Consider the following 22,663-nt stretch of genomic DNA (forward strand, 5'->3'; position numbering starts at 1 on the left):
TGTTTTCCGTCTCTAAGCGGGAGACGGCTGTCTGTAGTTCTGATGTATCTGCCACTAGCAATTTGGTGACAATTTCCACCTCCTTGACCCTGTCCGCCATCTTGTGAGAGTCCGCACGTAGTAAGGAGATGTCAGTGGAGATTGTTCCCACTGTGGCTTGAACGTTCGACAAGATTTTCATGATGTCTTCCAGTGTGACCTTCTTTGCGCCGTCACTGTCCGCCCCTTTGCCCGTGGGTGTGCGCCCCTCCGGCTGTTGCTCAGACCCTTCATCATAGGCATATTTGTCCAGTCTGGCTTGTGCCGTTTGGTTTCGTGCTCCCTTTCCCGTCATGGCGCCAATGAAGGTGGACCGGGCAGCCTTCTATGCAGCGGTAGTCTCTCACTCGTGTACTGGTCTTATAGTTGGCTGTGTGCAGGGTCGTATGTTGTTCCCGGCTCAACAGATAGTGGGGTCAGGATGCGTGCATGCCACCATACAGAAGGTCAACGGTATTTACCAGGTCGTCGCTTATTTCTGCTCTTGGCCGGCGTCACCTGTTCCGCCGGGGGTGCTTCTCTCGCGGTCACCACCTGCACCGCCTACAGGATCTACTTGTGTTCAGGTTGTCTCCTCTCGTGGGGAGGGTGGGGGGGACGGTAACTCTCCCACTGGTGCCACAATCCTCTTGTAAGTGTAGGCGGTTTGTGCCTTATTATCCCTGGTGCTAGCGGTTTCGATATTCTTCCGTGGTTCGGGCATCCGGTCACTGCATTCTGCGCTTCACTTCGTCTGTGTCCCCTCCCACATCTCCGTCTCCCCCCCACTGGTTATTACGAGGCTCCGGTGATGTTCCTTCCCCGGGTTGCTTCCGCCACACTCTTGCACCTCTTTTAAGTCTTGGGCCAGCTATGCTCCGATCTCCGCACACGTGGGCGGGTCGTTACTGGCTGCCCTCCGCGGGCAAAGGTCCAACCATTTGGGGAGGGTGGGGGGGGGGGCGGCAGGTTGTACCTCTTCACTGGCGGTATGTGTGTAGCGCTAAGTTCTCCAAATGCCGCTTGCCGCAGGCCCCAGCAGGTCGGTCGGCCTGGCGGCCCGACGGGGTGCTATCTTCGCACCGTTATGGTGTCTCCGGGTCCCGTCGCGTCTGTGCCAGTCGTCTCTTTTCTCTGCCCGCAGCTCCGATCGTTTCCACTTGCCCGGCAGTGTGATATGTCCGCAGTTCCGCGGCGTGTGTTTTACGTCACTGGCCTGTTGCTCGCCGCTCTCTGTCGTACCTTCGCCTTATCTTCGGTCCTCTTTCTACTTTATGCCCCGGTCTCAGCTCCCGGGGTAGGCCGCCCCCTGTCGCGTACTGTTTTAATGGCTTCCCGGCATCAATTTCTTTCCGGATTTTTCACGGTCGTCGCCGCCCGGTTCCGGACCTCGGTTCAAGCCTCTGGAGCCTTGTATAATTCCGAATTATTGATCGGATTAATGTGAAGGACTATACTGTCCTCGGAGCCCTTCAGCTACGCGGCCATCTTGTTTGGCTGCTAGCCACGCCCCATTCCATATGTGTTTTTAGTAGAGAAATTACTCGTTTGACTGCTTTGTTGAAAAATTTGATGCCAATGGGTTTAATTTTTTTCCCTGGGCCCTTTGATTTCATATGGGAAGGAATATTCATCTATATATTGGGTTGGCTCTAAATCTTTCATAATTGGTTCATTGCTCTGAACTATTCGTTCGGGTGTTTGTGGGAATTTTACTTTCCTAGTCGATCGTCTCGAGATTTTACACTTTGCTCTTTTTTAATAATTTTCCCCCAAAATTATGTTTCTCTTTTCCTTTAGCTTTAGCATAAGCTTGGATTCTTCTATGATTGAAAGACCTATAGAGTCCTTATCCTCTTTCATTGGTATTTTAATTAACATTCCTTGCTGACTCTTCTGTTTGAAGATGGGAAACAAGGGTATCGTGGGTTGAGGGATGCTTTCTATCTTGGTTTCCTCTAATAATTTGCGTAGAGAGTAGACTTCTTCATCGTTTATGTGCTTATTTTTTGCTTTTTTTAAGGTTAATCCCTCTGTTTCAGTTGCCTTTTGTGCTTTTCTGTAAGATGGTTTTGACTTAGCAAGTTTTGGGGATTTTGCTTGAGTTGTTTTTTCCCCTTTCCACTAGATATTGCAGTATTACAGTTTGCTTTTTCAAGAATCATGGCTGAGTTTTCATCTTCTTGAGGAGAGTCAATATAGATTCCAAGATTCTCTGTAATGTAAAGAAGGCGTTAGATATAGGTTCTTGCCTGTGGGATTGCGATGTATTGAAGAAATTGAATTTTGGCGATCGTGAGCAGTTTTCCGTGCAGACTGTGGCGTTAGTTGGAGTACTATTGAGTGGTTGTGGTGTCTCCTTAGGTGCTGTAGGAAACTGTTGATATAGGCCCAGCAAAAAGTTTATATCCGATAGGGTAAAATCAGTTTCTAGTATTGCAGGAGGAACCTCCAAAGCTATATTTGATTTTTGATGGAATTGTTCCCGGTCCCCCCCATTGACTGCAGCTTTTTTGTAGTCCATTGGTTGTTTGCTTTCTTGTTCAACTGCCGTTTGTGGGTCTTTGTTAGCCGTTAATTGCGCTTCAGCACATTCCGGTTCCTCTGTCTTGGATTTTTCTTCCTGTTGAATTCCCTGCTCTACTGGTGCTGATTGATCGGCTGTTCTGGGCATGCCAGTGAAAATGTTGTTATACCTACAGTTCCTGGAACTGCTCCATTATGAGATGCTTTATGTTTACTCTTTCTCGTGGATTGGGCCGTACCCAGTCTTTTCATATGCACTGTTCGAGATCTGAGTTTTTTGTAAGCCCTGAAGGTCAAATGATTGGATGAGCGAAGTGTTCGCCTGGTTTGTTATTGACTGGTGCTCTTGCCTGCTATCTTTCTTTCTTTCTTACTTTGCAACCAGCTGATGTGGCGACGTTATTGTTATTTTCCTGCTCAGGAGTAGTTGAGCGTGCACTTAACACATAATATTTTCTGAAGCACAGACACCCCCGAAGAGACTACGGATGGTAGACTAAGGGCAGCTTCCTCAATACTATGGTCCACCAATTTCCTGGTGCCATGGGTAGCTGCAATTCTGGCCTCAACTGCCTATTTACCTCCTTGCCTCGTTAATTGCTGTGACCTTGCAGCCACTTACTAGCCCTTTGCCATCACGTCCCTGCGGCAGGGCCTTGTTCCAGTAGTAGCAGGTTCCTGCGCATTAAGAGCTGAGCTTTAGGTGAGGGGTGGTCTTCCTCAACTGCACCCTGCAGCTATATGCAGAGCGAGTGGGGCACTCCTAGGCGAACCGCAGGCCGCACCCGGACTTGGCCAGGCGGTCTCCACGGTCCCCGGAGGGCACACACTCAGCAGGAGCCGAGTACGGCTCCTGCACTCGCGACAATCTCGGTAGTAAGATAGTTGGGCCGAAATGGAACTGAAGGTGGCAGAAAGTGGTGGAAAGCGGTGGAAAAGAATATTCCAGGGTGTAGAGAGCCACCCGAGCTCTCCCCTACAATGTGTCCTTTCTAGCACGCACGCACACGCAACCTTGGGGCGGGCTCGCCCCTTGGTATAAATAAACAAGCGGAAGACCGCTCGGGGTCTTTCCGGCTAACCACATAACTGAGTCAGTGTACAGTTATTAAAGTGTGAACCATTACGTGTGAGGCCTTACCACACAACACCACATTGGCGACGAGAGGGCTCTCTCTCCCCACGTGTGCCCGGTGCCCCGGCCTGCCGCTCTGCTGTTTGCTTCCGGCTGCGGTGCCCGCCCGCTGGTGTGTGCCGGTTCCCTGCCTGTCGAGGCCCGCCCACGCGTCTCCCGTGAGGGAGCGCCTTCAGCCGGCGGGACTCGTGGAGCCGGTGCGCTGCTTCTGGATCCTGCGGGTGAGTGTGCCTGCCGCCTGCCCCGCCTGCGCGGCCCCGCCGCGCCTCCTCCCGTGTGTCTGCGCGGAGGAGGTTCGACTGCTGTGGAGTGCTCCCCGGATCCCTGACGCCGCACCACGTGTCTGTGGCCTGCGGAGATTCCGCCTGTTCACCCCGGCGGCTGGCCGTGCGGAGCGCCTCCTCTGGCCCCTCCCGCCTCGCTCCTGTCCCCACAGCTCGCTGGCGCTCATCCTCGCTGCTGCCACGTGGGCCCACACGCCTTGCGCGGCGGAGGCCTTCGGATTGACATTCCTTTGGGGGAAGGAAGGCGCGTGGAGCAACACGCTGTCTGCGCACCAACAGACGCATTTGAAAAAAAAAAATTTATAAATAAGGAAATCAGGCGAAGTCAACACACGTCGAGGGGCACATCATACACTGAGTGCTGCTCATCAAGCATTGGCAGCGACAAGGACTTGCAAGCACCTGCTCCCGCCCAAAGCTCACAGCATCCTGCGCACACCCTAATTGCGCCCAGTACCCTGTGCACGTCCGCACGACGCACAAGCCCGGAAAGCACCTACACAGCCTGCGTGACACCGCGCCATGAACCAGGACGGTGCGGCCCAAGACGGGGCTGGCCAGCCCCCTCAACAGGCGGTCCAGCCGCCACCTGGTGTGCCTGCAGCTCAACAACAGCAAGCCCAAGCAGGGGCAATGGCCCCAGCGGGCCCCCTCGCAACTGCGCCTCACGCGCATCAGCATGCTGGCGCAGCACCAATTCCGCCGTTCAGCGAATCTGCGGACCCAGCGACGGCTGCCAGCCGCTGGAAAGCATGGGTCGGTCGCCTCAACCTGTACTTTAAAGGCACCCGAGAGACCGATGGTACTGTGAAGAGGTCGCTCCTCATTCTGTATGGGGGCCAAGAAATCTATGATCTGTTTGAGTCGCTCCCTAATACTGGGCCAGAGGACAACTACGAAGCCGCGGTAGCGGCCCTCAATGCGCATTTTGATCCGCAGCTGAACAATGATTTTGAAAAGTTCAAATTCAAACGTGCCTGGCAGATGGACTCTGAGTCGGTTGACATGTACTACTCTCGGCTCCGACGGCTTGCGAGCACGTGTCCGTTCACCAATCCTCGTGACGAAATCAGGGACCAGATCATTGTTGGCTGCAAGTCCAAGCTGCTGAGGAAGTTGATACTGAGGCAACCGGGAATAACTCTCGACGAGATCCTCATCCTAGCTAGATCACATGAACTGTCCGATGCCCGCGCAGAGGAGATGGAGATAGCGCTGCGCACCCCGGTGATCGCCCCGTCGGTGGCGAGGACCCCGACCATTAAAGAAGAACGAGTGGACGTAGTACACAGACGATTCACGCCCGCAAGGCCCCGAGGCGGCCCGCCGAGAGGTAGTCAGTGCGGGTACTGCGGCGACGATCACCCGGCATCCGCCACGTGTGGCGCCAAAGGCAAGACGTGCCTCAAGTGCGGTCGCCTTAATCACTTCGCCGCCGTCTGCCGAGGAGGGAAATTCCGGTCAGCAGGCCCGCGCGCCAGAGCTGTGACACAGCGTGTCAGGCAACTGTCCCTCGACCAGGAGAGACCCCCTCCCGACACAGAGGCTCAAGACCGCCGGCCCAGGTACGAGGACGATGAGGACGACGAAGTGTATGTCATCTCCTATGTGAGTCGGGCCTCCACGAGAAGACGACCGCCTCCCATGTGCTCCGTCTCGGTTGATGGGACGAGTGTCCACGCGCTGATCGATACAGGGGCGTCCGTGAACGTCATGGACTCGGACCAGTACGAGCGCATGTCCCCGAAACCATCGCTGGCACCGTCTGCGGCGCGCATCTACACCTATGGAGGGACGGAACCCATGCCCCTTCGGGGAGTGATCCAGACCACCGTTGTCAACGGAGAATACTCCACCGTGACCAAGTTCCACATCACGGAGGGCAAGAAGGGCACCCTCCTGAGCTGCCACACAGCGGAGGACCTGGGACTGGTGTTTTTCGCTAACCAAGTGCACCAAGCTCACGCGGATTTCATGCTGAAAGACTTCCCCGAACTTTTCAAGGGCCTCGGCAAACTCCGAGGAAAGAAGTTTAAGCTGCATATCGACGCGACCGTGAAACCTGTCGCTCTCAGGCACCGGCGAGTGCCTTTCAACCTCAGGCCTCAAGTGGAGGAAGAGCTTCGCAAGCTTGAAGAGTTGGGGGTGATCGAGAAAGTGTCGGGCCCGACACCCTGGGTCTCACCGCTGGTAGTCGCCCCCAAACCGAAGCAGCCAGGGGCCATACGTCTCTGCGTGGACATGAGACTTCCCAACACCGCTGTGAAGCGCGAGAGGCACATCACTCCTACCATGGATGATATCATAGCTGATCTCAACGGGGCGAAGTGGTTCTCCAAACTGGACCTCAACTCTGGTTATCATCAGCTGGAGTTAGAGCCTGCTAGCCGGTACATCACTACATTTTCGACGCACGTGGGGCTGCGTCGCTACACCCGGCTCAGTTTCGGGGTCTCGTCGGCAGCTGAGGTTTTCCAAAACGCCATTCGAGAGGTACTATCTGGTCTTCGGGGGGTGATCAACCTGAGTGATGATATCCTCGTTTACTCTACGACCCTCGAAGAACACCACGCCAACTTGAGGGCAACCTTGCAAAGACTCGCCGACAGCGGCCTGACCCTCCATCGCGCCAAGTGTGCCTTCTACCAGGAGTCAGTGGACTTCTTTGGTTACGTCTTCACGAGGGAAGGCCTGAAGGTTGATCCCAAAAAGGCAGAAGCCATCAAAGCAGCCAGCACCCCGCGGAGTCAAACGGAGGTCCGCAGTTTTCTGGGCATGGCCACATACTGTGGCCGGTTCATCCCGAACCTAGCGGACATAGCGGAACCCCTCCGAGCCCTCACACGTGCTGATCAGAAATGGGACTGTACTGCTGCCGCCAACAAAGCGTTCCAGGCCATCAAAACCGGTCTGTTGGATGACACCACCATGGCTTACTTCCAGCCACGAAGGCGCACTGAACTGATTGTCGATGCCAGCCCAGTAGGGTTGGGTGCCGTCCTGCTACAAGAGTACGGACCTGAAGAGTGGAAACCCGTTGCCTATGCTAGCAAGGCCCTGTCGGACACTGAGACCAGGTACGCACAAATTGAAAGAGAAGCCTTGGCCATCAAATGGGCGTGCCAGCATTTTCACCTCTACCTATGTGGACAGGAATTCACAGTAGTCACGGACCACAAGCCCCTCCTGCCCCTCTTTGCGGGGACGTCACGGCTTGCTCCCCCGCGCATCGAACGGTGGGCTGTCCAGTTGCAGGGCTACCGGTTTAAGGTGGTGTTCAGGCCAGGTGCACACAATCCCGCCGACTACCTGTCGCGACATCCTGATGTCATCACACCGAAGGCCCTCCCAGACGACGGGGAAGAGGTAGAGGAGATCGTACACATGATCAGCCAAGCGTCGTGCCCGGAGAATATGTCACTTCAGGAAATTGGTGACGCCACGGCAGCGGATGAGACCCTCGTGAGGGTTAGACAAGCACTCGAGGGGAATCACTGGGCCCATTTTCTTGATGGCGCATCTTGCCTCCGGCCGGAGGTGAGTCATGCCCGGCAGCAGTTGTGGCAGGTACGAAATGAACTGAGTATCGGAGACCAGGGAGTGGTGCTACGCGGACACCTCATCGTCATGCCCGAAGGCCTTCAGCAACGAGCCCTGAGTCTAGCCCACGTGGGACACCAAGGGATGGCTAAAACCAAGGCCCGCTTGAGGAGTAAAGTGTGGTTTCCCGCGATGGACAGCCAGGTGGAAGATATGATCCGGTCCTGCCACGCCTGTACGATCACGGGTGGAGACCCTGCCCCAGCACCTGTCCTCACGGAAGAGGCACCTCACGCCCCGTGGGCTCAACTCAGCATTGACTTTGGTAGCTTCCCGGACGGGCGGCACATGTTGGTGCTGGTCGATTCTTTTTCAAAATTCCCAATCGTGGAAGTCATCGCGTCCACTGCATTCCCGCAGGTCAAGAAGGTCCTAAACCGAGTGTTCGCCACGATGGGGCTCCCTGAAGAAATCAAGTCCGACAACGGACCCCCCTTTCAAGGAAGAGAGTTTCAGGTCTACCTAGAAGCTCTCCGGATCAAACATCGGAAAATCACACCCCTGTGGCCACAAGCTAACGGGGAAGTCGAGAGACTGATGCGAACATTAAATAGAGCACTCAGGATAGCAGTAGACAATGGTGAAGACCCGGAGACTGCTCTGGACGATTTCCTGGGAGCCTATCGTCAGACGCCTCATTCAACGACCAAATGTGCCCCTTCCCATGTATTGTTCAAGCGAGCTCCAAGGGACGGCATCCCCACGACAAGCACGTGGGTGCCGGAAGAAAGGAACGCGGAGGCCATACAGTCCCGACGACAAACCACGAACATCAAAGCCAGTGTGCATCGTCATGCCAAAGAACCCACTCTCCAGGAAGGTGATGCGGTCGTTGTCAAGGATCGCCATCCGGGGTGGAAGTTTCGGACTCCTTTTGAACCGGAGGTGTGGATAGTAGAACGAGTACAAGGAACTATGGTCACAGCCACAAGAGACGGCCAAGCTGTGACGAGAAACGTCTCGTGCTTCCGGAAGGTATCCAACGCCCGAGGCGGGCATCAGCGAGCAGAGAGAATGGTGCCAGGAGTCCACGAAGACGTGGACTTCGACAACTTTCCTAGTCCTGCACCTACTCCGCCAAGGGAGGATACTCCGCCCAGGCCAATGCCACCTGGCCCCGACGTGGGGCGGAGTCAGCCAAGGGTCGAAGATGCGAGTGGTGGTCCGAGGACAGCCCCGGCTGGGGCTAACGAACTGCCGCGGACCCAGAATCGTCGCTATGATCTGCGGCCCAACCCGAGGCCGAGTCAACGGTTGCTGGACTTTGCCTGGTCGTCTCCATGAACATGAGTCTCCGAGAGTGCCTGCTGAAAGAGACTAAAATAAAGGAGGGATGTAGAGAGCCACCCGAGCTCTCCCCTACAATGTGTCCTTTCTAGCACGCACGCACACGCAACCTTGGGGCGGGCTCGCCCCTTGGTATAAATAAACAAGCGGAAGACCGCTCGGGGTCTTTCCGGCTAACCACATAACTGAGTCAGTGTACAGTTATTAAAGTGTGAACCATTACGTGTGAGGCCTTACCACACAACACCACACAGGGGTCTGCTAGATGGACTTTTTTTGGGGGAGCAGCGCTAACGAGCGATTGCGCTCAGAGAAACACAACCTGCGCTCCTGGTCAAACGGTCCAACACCCGGCCGCTCCTCTCTCCTGCTTTGCTCCACTCAGCTCAACGCTGCTTCCGGCTTCCAGTCAGGTTTAGGTTTTTCGCAGCTTCAGGCACCTGCTCTCTATGCCCGCTCTACTCTGTTTTGCTCTGCGAGTGCTGCGAGTGCTGTGGTGCGTTGTGAGGCTATTCGAGGCTCTTTGAGGCGCCCTGGTGACCTGGTGACCGATTGGAGCCGTGCTGTACCTGCTGGCTGCACCTGCCGCATCCACTGCTTGTCTCTGCTCGTCTTTACTCTCTCACTGCAGCTGCTCGCCGCTCGCCTTTGCTGTTACTGCAGCTCCCTGCGGCACCGCGGCTCCACAGCTCTCTCGCTGCTGCCGAGGAAGTCTAGAAGGCAGGCATCCAGGCATCATACAAATATAAAAAAGTCTATGTCCAAATTTTAGAAGAGCAGAATTCTAAACCTTATCTTGAGTAGAGTTGGGGTATTAACATTGCCTATTTTGTGGGTGAGAACTCACTCTCAAATGGTTGACTGTGATGAGGACTCGGAGTACTGAAAATTATTGGTATGCAATTGAGACATTTCAGAATATGCTATTAATATCCAAGCCAACGAAAATCCAAGGTATCACTCGGTTTGATGCCCCATTCCATTTAAGCAAGCGCATCATTGGCATACACAACAACTGAACCACTTTGATTCAAGGCAACAAAAGGAATGCATTGGCCTTTCAGCAACTCACAATGATCAACATTAACATTCCTTTGACCCCTAAACACACCCAGTTAAAGCCACACTTCAATGATGTAGCAATGCCCACTAACATCCTGTGCCATCGCCTGAGTCAAAGACAAAATCATCAGCATCTCTAACCTTTTTACCATTATACCTTTGTACCCATTCATGCACTGGTGGAACCATTTATCAGTGTAGGATCTTCAATCAACACATATTTAACACAACCACCTCCAACCATGCCTTGAGTGTAAGGCATAATAAGCCATTGACCAGGCCCTGCGTCTGCCAAAGCATTAATCAATTCTGACTCTACTGATCACTCAAACAGTTTGAAAAAACTAGGCCTCATGAACACCCGCTTAGTCTTGAAGTATGCATGTGATACTGATTGCTTCCTGCCCAAATCTAATTGTCAGATAGTAGGTCTGCCTCAAACCTGCATTGGAGATGACCTCTTAATGGCACTGGATAGAACTCCCTACTCTGGAGTCACAAAATCTTTCTAATAGAGAAGGGATACAAGGGGGTCGGGTAGCTTTCACATACATTAATGATTTAACCTGAGATGGCATTCCCCATATAACTTACTGCTTGTCTTACAAATGCAGAGGGTCATGAAGCTCCATCAACCCTAGTGGATTGATCACATTAGTGGTCTAACACCCAGGTACAACTCAAACTTCATGAATGAATGTAACAAAATGACGCACCATCTATGTAATAAAGCCAAGTCAATCATGGCAAACTTCAAACTATGGGTCAAAAAGCCTGCCTCAAAACCTGTTGGACTGGGTACAACCCAAGTTGTCCCCATCCACCTTATATGGCAATTATCAACCCTTCCTACCAAAAGTGACTGCAGGTTCTAATATTGTGTCAGACTACTATCCAATCTACAAATTCCCATTTATCAGCAAGATCATGGAAAGGAAGGCGACAAGACCACTCCAGTAGTACGTTTGTTAGACCTGTCGGCCATAGGGCTGTCTTACTCCAAATATTTTGCCTTACTCCTATTTTCTGCTGATCTCTTTTCTGTTGGCTTAAGGACTCTGTGACCTATTTCACTGTTTACCGGAGCTAAAGTGCTTGTGCTCACTCCTTTCAGCTTGCTAACATTGACTTACCCCCATTTGGCACATTTAATTTACATGTACGTCCAAAGAAAAGTGGTAGCACATGTACCAAGGGGCTGAAAATTAAATGCTACTGGAGGGCCTGCAACACTGATTGTGCCACTCATGCAAGTAGCCCTTCATACAGGTCCCAGGACAGACAAAATAAACCTTATGGCGGGCCTAAACGTTCCTTTTAAATATATATGTCACCCCTAGGGCAGACCCTAAACAGTACATAGGGAAGGATGTAATGTATTAAACAGTTGGACATGTACGTTTAATACATGTCCTGGTAGTGAAATACTCTTACATTTATTTCCACTACTGCAAGGCCTGTCTCTCCCAGGATAACATCGTGTTTCCTTATTACATTTAATAAGTGGACAACAATTGGAACCCGGTATAAATGTCAAATTGAGTGTCGAAATATTTGTAATTTAAATCCCTCTTTAATGTCAAGTTGGATTTGAAATCACAATTATAAAAATGCCACTTTTAGAAAGGTGGCACTTTCTTGTCCCAAGCATATCTGACTTGATGGGGGGGGGGGGTGAAGCTGTCACCTACCACACTAGCACATAACAAAGACTCTGCCTCAGCACACTCAAAAAGGATTTCACACTAGTCTTTGTGCCCCCAGACAAGCTAGGGCCAGGGCAAGAGGGAAGACAATTGTAGACACCTTTGGAGTGCTTTAAAAACTGCTCTGACTTCGAAGCTGGCACCAAGTATGATTATTGAACCCTTCAATAATTATTGGACCTGTGGAAGACTCAGAAGGACTGCTGTGCTGCTCTGCTGCAAGAAGGGCAGCTACTCTGCTGCCTGATACTGTGCTGCTCTGCTGCCTGAGTGAGAAGGACTGGACCCGCATCTTGAACCCAGGACAACCACAGTGACTCCAAGGGCTAGTTGGCTGATAAGAGCATGATCAGAGCCTCAGGGACAGAAAAGACTCTAACCAACTTGAACCCAGCACGTGGACTCTGTCTGCAGTGAGTCTTGCCCTCCAAGTGGTGCCACCCAGTCCTGGACCTTTGGAAGTTGTCCTGAAGGTGCTCTGCCTGCCCAGCTTTGGTCCTAGCAGAACCAACACATCATCCCACAGCTCATCGGAATCACCGCTGTGCAATGAATCTCAATGCAATGTCTCCAACACCACAGCCACACTAGCCCTAAACATCCCCTGCCACAGCCACATCACACATCACACAGCACCTGTGTGAACTCCACTGGCTCCCAGTCAACAGAAGAATAACCTTCAAGCTTCTCCCCCATGCATACAAGGCCCTCCACAACGCTGGACCAGCATACCTGAACCACTGCCTCACATTCCAAGCACCCAAAAGATCCCTCCGCTCCGCACAACTGTCACTGGCCACCATCCCACAGAGCCGTAAGACCAGAACCGGAGGAAGATACTTCTCCTACCTCGGTGTCAAGACCCAGAACACCATTCCCCCCCACCTCAGGCAATCCCCATCGCTGTCCTAATTCAGGAAGGACATCAAGACCTGGTTCCTCGAATTAACCCATTGCTCAGACAAATCTGCAACCTCTCCTCCCTAGCGGCTTGAGAGCCTCACGGGTGAATAGCCATGCTTTCCAAACCCCTGATTGATTTAGTGAATGCAAGACCTCACATTACTGCCGCACACCTCATTGGAACTGCCTCTGTGCGACACATCTCTATGCAGGATCAACATAGAAGCTTGCATCACAGCCTCACAGCTCCTCGGAACCACCACTGTGTGATGCATCCTCAACACAGGACCTCGCATCACAGCCCCACAGCTCCTCAGAACCGCTGCTGCATGACGCATCCTTGAAATAGGACCTCACAATGCTACGCAACCAGGATTTAAGGTACTTTTTTCAGCAAGTCAAACTTTCTCCCTGTATATGACCCGCACGCTATCGTGGTTGGCCTGAATCTGTGACTTTCTCTTGGTTCGGAGTGACCAGATAAACACAGTTGGTGTTATGTGCTTTTAACCCCTACTTTTACTTAAATATTTAAAACTGCATATCTCCCATTTTACTGAATGGAATCTTTGTAATTTTGGTCTCAAATAATGTATTACATTTTACTTGGTGTGGGATTTTTATTGTGTTGTATTTTCACTTTAGTACTGTTTGAAGTGCTGCATAAGTCTCACTAAGTTACTGCTAACTACTTTTGTGTCAAGCTACCAAAAGGTTCAGCACAGGTTAATTTGGGGTTTGCTTGTGTTTCACCCTGACAAGAATTGTGGTTGCTACTTAGTTGGTTTTCACTCCCTTCAGCCGGTAAGCCAATTTCCTACTAAATTGAATAATTCACCTCCCAGGCAATGTCTGGCTTTAGGCTCTCCAACAGCACTCATTCAGTCCCATCCAGTATAAGGGAGGAGTTCCTTTTTTCTATGGATAGCAGCAAGAGAACTTCCTTTGTTCTCCTCAGCCTCACCGTGATCTGCAACACTTTCTACTATACAATACTAGAAGAAGGTTCAGAGACATTTATGTCTTGCCTGTTGTTTGAATTCCATGTTCGTCCCCTGGTTCAGCTGCATAAGCAATACCCGAACATTTCTAGAGCTATGCGTATGTCACACAGATTCAATTCCAGCATGACAACTAATCAGAAAAAGCCACCAACATCAACCCATGCTTGTATCATGTATCCTATTGATGAAGGAGAACTTCATCTGCATGAATGAAAACAAAACTGAGATCCTAGTAAAGGGAGACATGGAGAACAAACCTGCACCTTTGAATGGCCTACAGGCACCCTTGCAACCATCCAGAATGCCAGGAACTTGCGGATAAGTCTCTTATTGCGAACTTTCATCCGTCCCAAGTTACCACGAGGGTTAAACATATAAATCTTATTTTTATATAATCTCTTGACATCTTTTGTAAAGCTTTAAGAAAAGGAGAATGCCAGTTCTTTCGATATTGTATGGTTTTTATTAACTGAAACAATAAATTATTCACAAAATATAAATCTGCAGTTCTCTGTGCTCATACAATCCATCTTTGTGTCCTCTTAACCAGATGAAGCTAACAAGACCCTTGGTCATGGCATGTCTTGACTAACGCAACATCATCTGTTCTGGCCTCCCTAAGAATCCCATCAGCACACTACAAAGACCATATAAACAAACAGTTGGACTGTGACTAAAACTCTGCACAGTTTGTGACCAAATCAAGTGCACCCTGAAAGTTCTTCAATGGTTTCCCACAAAACCAAAGACCAAATTTAATATGCGTATACCTTTCATAATGCCTACCAGGGCAAAAGCACAGAGGGTCTCATTTATGTTTTTTTGCCGTAGGGCAGCGCAGCATTGCTTGCTTCTGCGTTGCCCTTTGGCAAAAGAAAAGGGCTAGAATGCGCTGTATCTATTAGATACGGCCCATTCCTGTCCTTATCCCCTGCGCCGGCGCACAATGGGCTTCCGTGCCCCAACGCAGGCACCTTTGCACCATGGTGCAAGGGGGCCTGCGTTGCGAGGATGATTATTTTTCCTGTACAAAACAATCACAAGAGGCTTTTTCCTCTTTCTATGTGTGCTGCAGAATGCACCACAAGTAGAAAGAGGAAAAACTAGGAGAAATAAAGATATTTCTCCTCATTGTGCCTCCCTCACGCCTCCCCTCGGGAGGCATACGTTTTTGGTGCTGCCTCAGACTTACGTTTTTTCGTAAATCTGGGACAGTGTCAAAAAGTCATGCATGTTGCTGGGAACGTCCCCAGCAACACCCCTTTCATCCAGTTTTATGCGTAAAAGTGGCACATACTTATAAGGCCACGAAAAGCCCCTTAATTTGGCTTTACATGGCCTTATTAATATGCCAGTGGAACACTGTGCCACCATAACGTCGAAAAAGTGACATTTCGGCGGTGCAAAAATGCCTGCAGATTTGCTCCCTCACTATACCCCAGATGGAAACCTCTGATCTACTTCCCACCACCTGATGGACCAAAGCTTATTCCAGGGAACGAAACACGGAGGCTACAAGACCCCAAACAGAGGAACCCCCTCAGCTCAAAACACCTGATTCAGGAAAGTCAAGACTATCGGATTGGACTCCATGGGGCAGATTTACAAGCCCCTTGCGCTGCCATTGTGTCACTTTTTGTTACGCTTCGGCGACACAAATAATGCAGCCAATTTACAACGTGATGCATCTAGGGACATGCGTCACGTTGAAAAGCCCTGCATGAATGTATGAATGTATGCAGGGTGGGCGTTCCCACGCAAAAAGCCATGTAGAACTGACGCAGTGAAATATAAATTTCACTGCGTCACTCTACGCCTTCACTGCGTCAAAATCCCTATGCCTGCTCGGACCCGGCGTAAGGAATGACGCTGGGCTTTTTGTATAGGACTCACCTTCCTGTTGTGGCACATTGCTGGAGTTGCGTCACTATCATGAGCAACTCCAGCAATGCGTCACTTTTGACAACAGATGCATCAGTATTTTTCACCCATCTGTTAATCCTTGCGCCGTGGAGCACTGTATTGTAAATGGCGCAAGGACATTTGGTACTGGCGCAAGGAAACTGACGCAGATGCGTCACTTCCTTGTAAATATGCCCCAGTCTTTCTTTGTGTCTTTATGTAGCTTTTACTATCATCTCTTGTAGCAATGTAAAGTAACCCAAAAGATAATGTAGCGCTAGACAGAACTTACAACAAATAACGCTAGGTATCCTGACTGCAGTAATAAATTATTTTTTGGGGGGGTTAGAATTCGATTGCCTTCAGCCGGTGTACTTTTAGTCCAGACATTTAGCCGTGCTTCACTTCCCGCCAAAATATTCTTTATCCACGTTCACCCTTTTGCGTGCCACTGAGAGGTGAATGCACTTCTCCCTTTCCCTCCTTATCTTCCTCTTCGTACATTTCACGTGGTACCAATGAGCGCGCGCTTTCGCAGCTGCTGCTCTGACCTGGGGTGTCTGTTTCTGACTGGTAAGCAGGAAAAACAGAAACGCTCTGTTGTTGAGCCATATTGTCCGTTAGTTTGCATAGTGCTCATGTAGCTCGGTTAGACCACCTATCATGGAAAGGGAAATAAAGACCTGCCCGAATATGTGAGAAAAGACACAGAACATGCAATTTATGGAACAACACCGCCCTCTAACGATAATATAACAGAAGCGATTTCCTTTTTACATCTTGGGTGAGAGTGTTGACCCAGCATAGTTAAAACAGTGCGGTTACTCATGCTGTTATTTGATGGGTTAGATAAATGTTGGTAAAAAACCACTCTGTAAATTTTGACGAGAGCAGGGAGAATTCAGACACAATGGGCCATATTATCAAGCAAGGGCAATACATTATCGCCGCTTTTATCGGCAGGAAACCGCCGCTAAGGCGGCGATAATGGGCTTGATAATAGGCCCTTGTGAAAATTCCCATAGAATCCCAGGTTAACACCATTACCTGGGAGTCTATGGGAATTCACAAGGGCATATTATCAAGCCCATTATCGCTACTTTAGTGGCAGTATCCTGCCGATAAAAGCGGCGATAATGTATCGCCCTTGCTTGATAATATGGCCCAATGTCCTTTCGTGCCACAAATGCGCATTAGCTGAGGGGACTATTCACAAACTGCATTTTATAGTATGTTTTGTAGTATTACTTCAAATGTACTAAAAGGTACTACAAATGCTATTCACAAACCTAGGTGCGGAATTTGCGCCTCTGCCTCGCCTACACTTGTAAGTGTGGAAATTTCCACCCCGACTGCGAAATTTCCACAGATACAGATATCGTAGTATATGTGGGAGGGACTCAGGGGAGTGGGTGAACAATTTGGAATCCTTGCGAATGAAGGGGATATTCAGGGATGTGTGAGGAGAAGTTTAGGAACGGTCAGGGAGGGTTTTCGGGCGGGGTGACATCCAGTTCCACAAAGGAATAGGGAGACTCTGCCAGCGGCGTACCAAAAGGGGTGCAGGGGTGGTCAGAACCAGGATGTGCTATGTTGCTATCATATAAAGAGAACCTATTGATCACCAACACCCCCACCTAAGGCGGCAAAGGCTGAGACCACCACAGCAACAGGCCTAGCGACGCCACTGGACTCCGCCTTCGTGCCACAGATCATCCATTGCATGGTAAAGGTTTTTTTTTTTTTTTTTTTTTACTAAACATAAAAAAAGACAACTATTCATTTTCTATATTTATTTTACATATAGAACTAAAGCAATAAGCAATGATACAGCACGATTAATTTATTTATGAATTAAATATTTAATTAATGTAAATATAAATACAATTTAAATTATACTGCTGAAGTTGAAATTATAAAATAATTCCCTCCTACAGTAAGCAAATATATGAAGTATAGAATTTATTAAATATAATTTAATTGTCTTGTAATAAAAATTGTTATATTCATTCTCAAAAGCGAAAAAGGTTAATAAAATATTGTATAAAAAATATACTACTTTTATAAACATTTTAACATTAGATTATACTAATTTATAATGTTAGCTACTTTAAAGTATTTAATCTATTGAACATTATTTCCTTTGAGGTTTTATTTTAAGTTCATACCTCCAATATTTATTATTAGAGAGGGTTGCACTACCAGGGGTTGGCTATGTGTGGTGCTAGACTTACTACTGTCTTGTAGTAGCAACATAGACTTGTAAGTTAGGTTCCACCACCTTTTTCCGGGGATGGAGATTGTAAATTACACTTTTTGAGGCTCTTTGAATTTTGATTTTTTTACGTAGTAGAGTTACTCAACATATAAGAGTAAATTACACCTGTAAATTACCTTTGTAAATAGCCCTGGCAGTGTTAATTGATCAACGAAAGAGAGATGATTTTCAGGTTCAGCCAGAAAAAAAATGGTAGCGATTTCTTCAAAATAGAGCTGGATTTGGCAAACAACCTGCTGAGGAAGAACTGAGCAAAGACATTCTCGAGTGTCTGAAGCTGCTGCATCTCAATGCTGTTGCATGAACAGCAAACGTTGCACCCTTGATCATCACTGGACATATCTATGAAAGTGTCATGAATAATGGTTGGATTACTTATCAGAAATCTTCATTACACCGATTTCTACTCAGTAGAGGATGACACAGAAAAGGAGTGGTGGGGTGAAGGGGGCCTTGAGGAGCTGCTCCTGCATCACACTCCTCTGTTGCTGGTCGCAGCAGGCCTCGGGGACAGCATCACAGACTCCACATTCAATCTCCACGATGCGCTCAAGCATGAGAGCAGCATGCGGATTGGCCTGAGCGGGCTTGATTGAGGCTCGCTCAGGCATAGGAGGTCTGTGCTGTTTTTCTAAGCTGGCTGTGGAATACAGCTGGGTTGGAGAAAACTAAATGCACCTGTTAGTTTGACTGGCCTAAGATGGCCGGTCAAACTGACATGCGCACTTAAAAGTGCACACCTACCACTCCACCTCCCCTCTCTCATGCCCATGCTTTGCATGCCCCTCCATGCACACGCTGGTTCATCCAGCAGCTGAAAAATTAAACAATAATGAAATATTGTTTGATTTTTCAGCTGTTGGCTCTGAGCCAGCGAGGCGATGCTCCTCCACATATGCGGAGGAGCCGCCACTGCTTCTACTCTTCCTCGTTAGCGATGGTGCTGCAACAGTTTTGAGAACGGAGGTACTTTACCAAATAAGTCAAACTTGTTGAGTGATAGAGTTGGGGCTGGGAAATGAGACATGTGGGAGAGGATCATATTGAAGCCCATTTTTATGTGTCTAAACTGTACTGTGGTATGGAGCTATCTTTTAAAGAGAACCTACTCTATTCTTTAAAAATGTCCTCTGTGTAACAAAACCACATTACCCACCTATTGCAGCACCTGATCAAGTTTGGTTTTTGGAAGAGTGAGGTTTAAAACACTATTCCCAACTTATGAAAATGGCCTGGAGTCTCAATAAAGCCGGATTGCCTCACACAAACTGGCACTGTGCTATGAGTTTTCAATCTCCAAGAAAAACAATACTTTTCCTTCCTTCTGTGGTGTCTCTTTTAGCAATGTGGCCTCCACCCAACCCCTGGCTTGCGTGCTTTGTTTGCGTATTATTGCTCCTCACCACAAGAACTCCTCACCAATTTGGCACATCCACAAACACAATTAAGAGTGTCTTAGAGCAGAAACTAAGGAGGTTTTGCAGATGTACTATACATTTTTAAATTTATGGAAACTTCTCACTGGTTTTTGTGTATTTCCGAAATTCTAGCAGATGTTTTATCTGTGCCCCAATTTCAAGGCAAAACAAAAGTTTGTAATATCAGAAAGGAAGGAGGAACGACTGAGGCATAGGTAGAGTAGCAGCTACCAATATAGGACAGTTTCACAGGCTGGCAGCCGTTAATATAGATTACTATCACAGCTAAGGCTATTGGGGTATAAATGCATTGCAATGCCAGCGTTAATAAGTGCTGGCAGGGCATAGCTGGATGCATGCGCATACTTAGGCCCTGCTGGGCATATCTGGATACATGCGCATACTTAGGCCCAGCTTTACTAAATTATCACTCAGCACAGTGCAGCAGCCGCAAATGCTGTGCTGCGTGAGAAGGAGAGAGTGGGACAGCGGCATATATACAGAAATATGACACTCTCCTCCGCCCTACCTACCACCAGCACAGAAATATGCTGCTGTGCGCCACGCACATACCTTTGCACCATAGTGCAAGGGTGTCTGCGTCTTCCAGTACAAAATACTATGCTTAGACTAACTTTCCCACCTTTTATGTGTGCTGTACAGTGCAGCATGCATGCAAAGTCAGAAAAGAAAGAAGAAATAAAAGCATTTATCCATGATAGCACCTGGTGGAAGTGGGAAGTGGGTGCTACTTTTTGATGCAACAGTCTGCTTTTTTTAGTAAATAGGATTTTGCGTCAGAAACCTTGAGTGGTTGCTTGGGGCGTCCATGAAATACCCACAGAGGACCCCGTGGCACTAAGTAATGCAAAGCAGCGCTATGCGCTGTTTGGTGCTACTTTTAATTGATTTTCCATCGCAAAAAATGTTTGCGCCGGAAAGTAAGCTAGTAAAAAAAGGTTTAAAACTTAGGAAGTATATCTCCCAGTTTCTGAAAGGCGGCTGACCAGCAGGAGTTACTCACTCGCCCAAGATCTTTACTATCCATTATGAATGTGGCAAGCATTTTACTGCTCTCATGGACCCAAACATGCAAAGGAAGGCTGAGGGCAATGTATGAGGGGGTGCAAATTGTATTTGATTTGAGGAAGCACACAATGGAAGATGAGGTTTCATTTCTGTGAGCGTGGGAGGCCCTATCTGTTTCAGTGACATTGTTTTCAGTAGGGAGTGCAGTTTGATGTTTGTTTCATTAATTTCATCATTATATTGAGAAAACTGACTATATATTTCCACAGCACTCTGCAGAGCATTGGCACCGCAAAAAGTTGCTTGAAACAGGAAAGTTCACTTATCTCTGGTGAACTGGACTGGATCTACCCATTGTTCCAGACAGTCCCTACCACCAGAAATACTTTGTGCACTGCTGAAATAATATATCATTCTGCTGCTCTGCAACGGATTAAGACCTCTTTGTACTGTGCTATTGAAGCGTACCAAAAAGAATCAGTCAAAATATTGTCCCAGAGGATGGTCCAATCAAGGCTTTTCTGACTTGTGTACTTTTCTGCTCTCTTGTCAAGGGTTTTTTCACATCACTCCTTGTCGGCAGCACACTATGTTTCCAGTTCATTATTTTTAAACATCATTGTCATTTGGGAGCATGTGTTCTTTGGGTTCCTTTAAAGGAAAATGAATAATACAGTCCAGAAAACTGACAGACAGATTTATTAAATGAAAACTGGGGTTAGGATCATAATGTCCTGGAAGATGGAAACTCTATCTGTCAGAACCCTTTTCAAAGAGGCATTGAGTAAGTAGGGTTTACTGGGCCCAACCGGGGACTGGAGTATTTGTCTTATGATGTCCCAAGGCCTAACTTACTATAGATTCTGAGTAACTGAGCTAAGTACCCCTTCTGCACTAGGCTCTCAGGGTATGCGTGGTCTGAGCAGTCCAAAGCTCCTGTGGGAGAGATGTGTGGACACAGGATAGTGAACATAGGCTCAAAACTCAAAATACATGCACCAGTGGCAATTAATCATTGTCCAGCCAAATACTAATATGAAAAAGAGAAGTCGTTTATTTTCTACTGCTACCAACACAAAGGTAAAATACAACTTTCACAATCAAGCAAACAATTCCCCCTGACATTGGAACTCTAGTGTTTCTTTGGCAATTCCCTGACCCACTCCCTCCTTATGTTAGCTATAGTGGTTATTCACCATTCACTAATAGTAACATTCAGGGTATGCCCCAATAGCAGTCCAAGTCTAAAGAGTCCACTTTTGCTCTAAGTTAAAGTCAACAGAGTTCCAACTCGGTACACAGACATAATATCGACTCCAAAATATCGTTTGGACATAATAACGACTCCAAAATATCGTTTGGAGAAAATATCGACTGGACAGAATATCGACGCCAAAATATCGTTTTTAAGGTAAGTGAAGTAATATCGTTTTTAAGGTAAGTGAAGTAATATCGTTTTTATTTTTAGGGTTCAGGGTCAGTTTTGGGTTTTTGGGTAAAGGGGTATTTTTAGGGTTTAGGGTCAGTTTTGGGTTTTTGGGTAAAGGGGTATTTTTAGGGTTCAGGGTCAGTTTTGGGTTTTTGGGTAAAGGGGTATTTTTAGGGTTCAGGGTCAGTTTTCAGTTTTTGGGTAAAGGGGTATTTTTAGGGTTCAGGGTCAGTTTTCAGTTTTTGGGTAAAGGGGTAGTTTTAGGGTTCAGGGTCAGTTTTCAGTTTTTGGGTAAAGGGGTATTTTTAGGGTTCAGGGTCAGTTTTCAGTTTTTGGGTAAAGGGGTATTTTTAGGGTTCAGGGTCAGTTTTCAGTTTTTGGGTAAAGGGGTATTTTTAGGGTTCAGGGTCAGTTTTCAGTTTTTGGGTATTATTTTATTATATTTTATTACTATATATATATGTTTAATAAATATGAAATAAAAAAATATTTATTTAACTTTCATTAATTATTTAATTATTATAAGTTAATTTAAGTAATTTTAAGTATATTTTAGTAATTAATTATTAATATTAATTTAATTTAACACTGTTTTTAGTAAATACGATATTTTTTACAACTATACTTTTGTAAACGATATTTTGTACTCGATATTTTTGTACTTACCTGTTTGTACATACAAACTCGATATTTTTGCTGTAGATATTTTTTCCTCGATATTTTGGGTAGTCGATATTTTGGTAGTCGATATTCTTTCAGTGATCCTTCCAACTCCACAGCGCTGCTAGCAGCAAGTTCCCTCAGGGCTGACAGGTCTGGAATCAGTCTTATCCACACCAGCAGGCATGAAGTATCTGAAGATCCTGAGTGCACCCCATCTGCGAGTGCTCGAACTGGCTACAGCTGAGTTCAGGTGAGCCCGCTACATGCAGCCGAGGCTGCTGCACTCAGTGAGTGCAGAGTTCCTCATTTGCAATCACGCTTCCAAAGTGACCGAAGGTTCTCTGTGGCTCCTCCTGCGGGGTAAGTGTCTGGATCATCTCTCAGTGAGGGGTGGTTGCGATGATCCTGTTGTGGGTCCT

The sequence above is a fragment of the Lissotriton helveticus genome, chromosome 1_1 (genome assembly GCF_964261635.1).
Source record: "Lissotriton helveticus chromosome 1_1, aLisHel1.1, whole genome shotgun sequence".
Classification (NCBI taxonomy): Eukaryota; Metazoa; Chordata; class Amphibia; order Caudata; family Salamandridae; genus Lissotriton; species Lissotriton helveticus.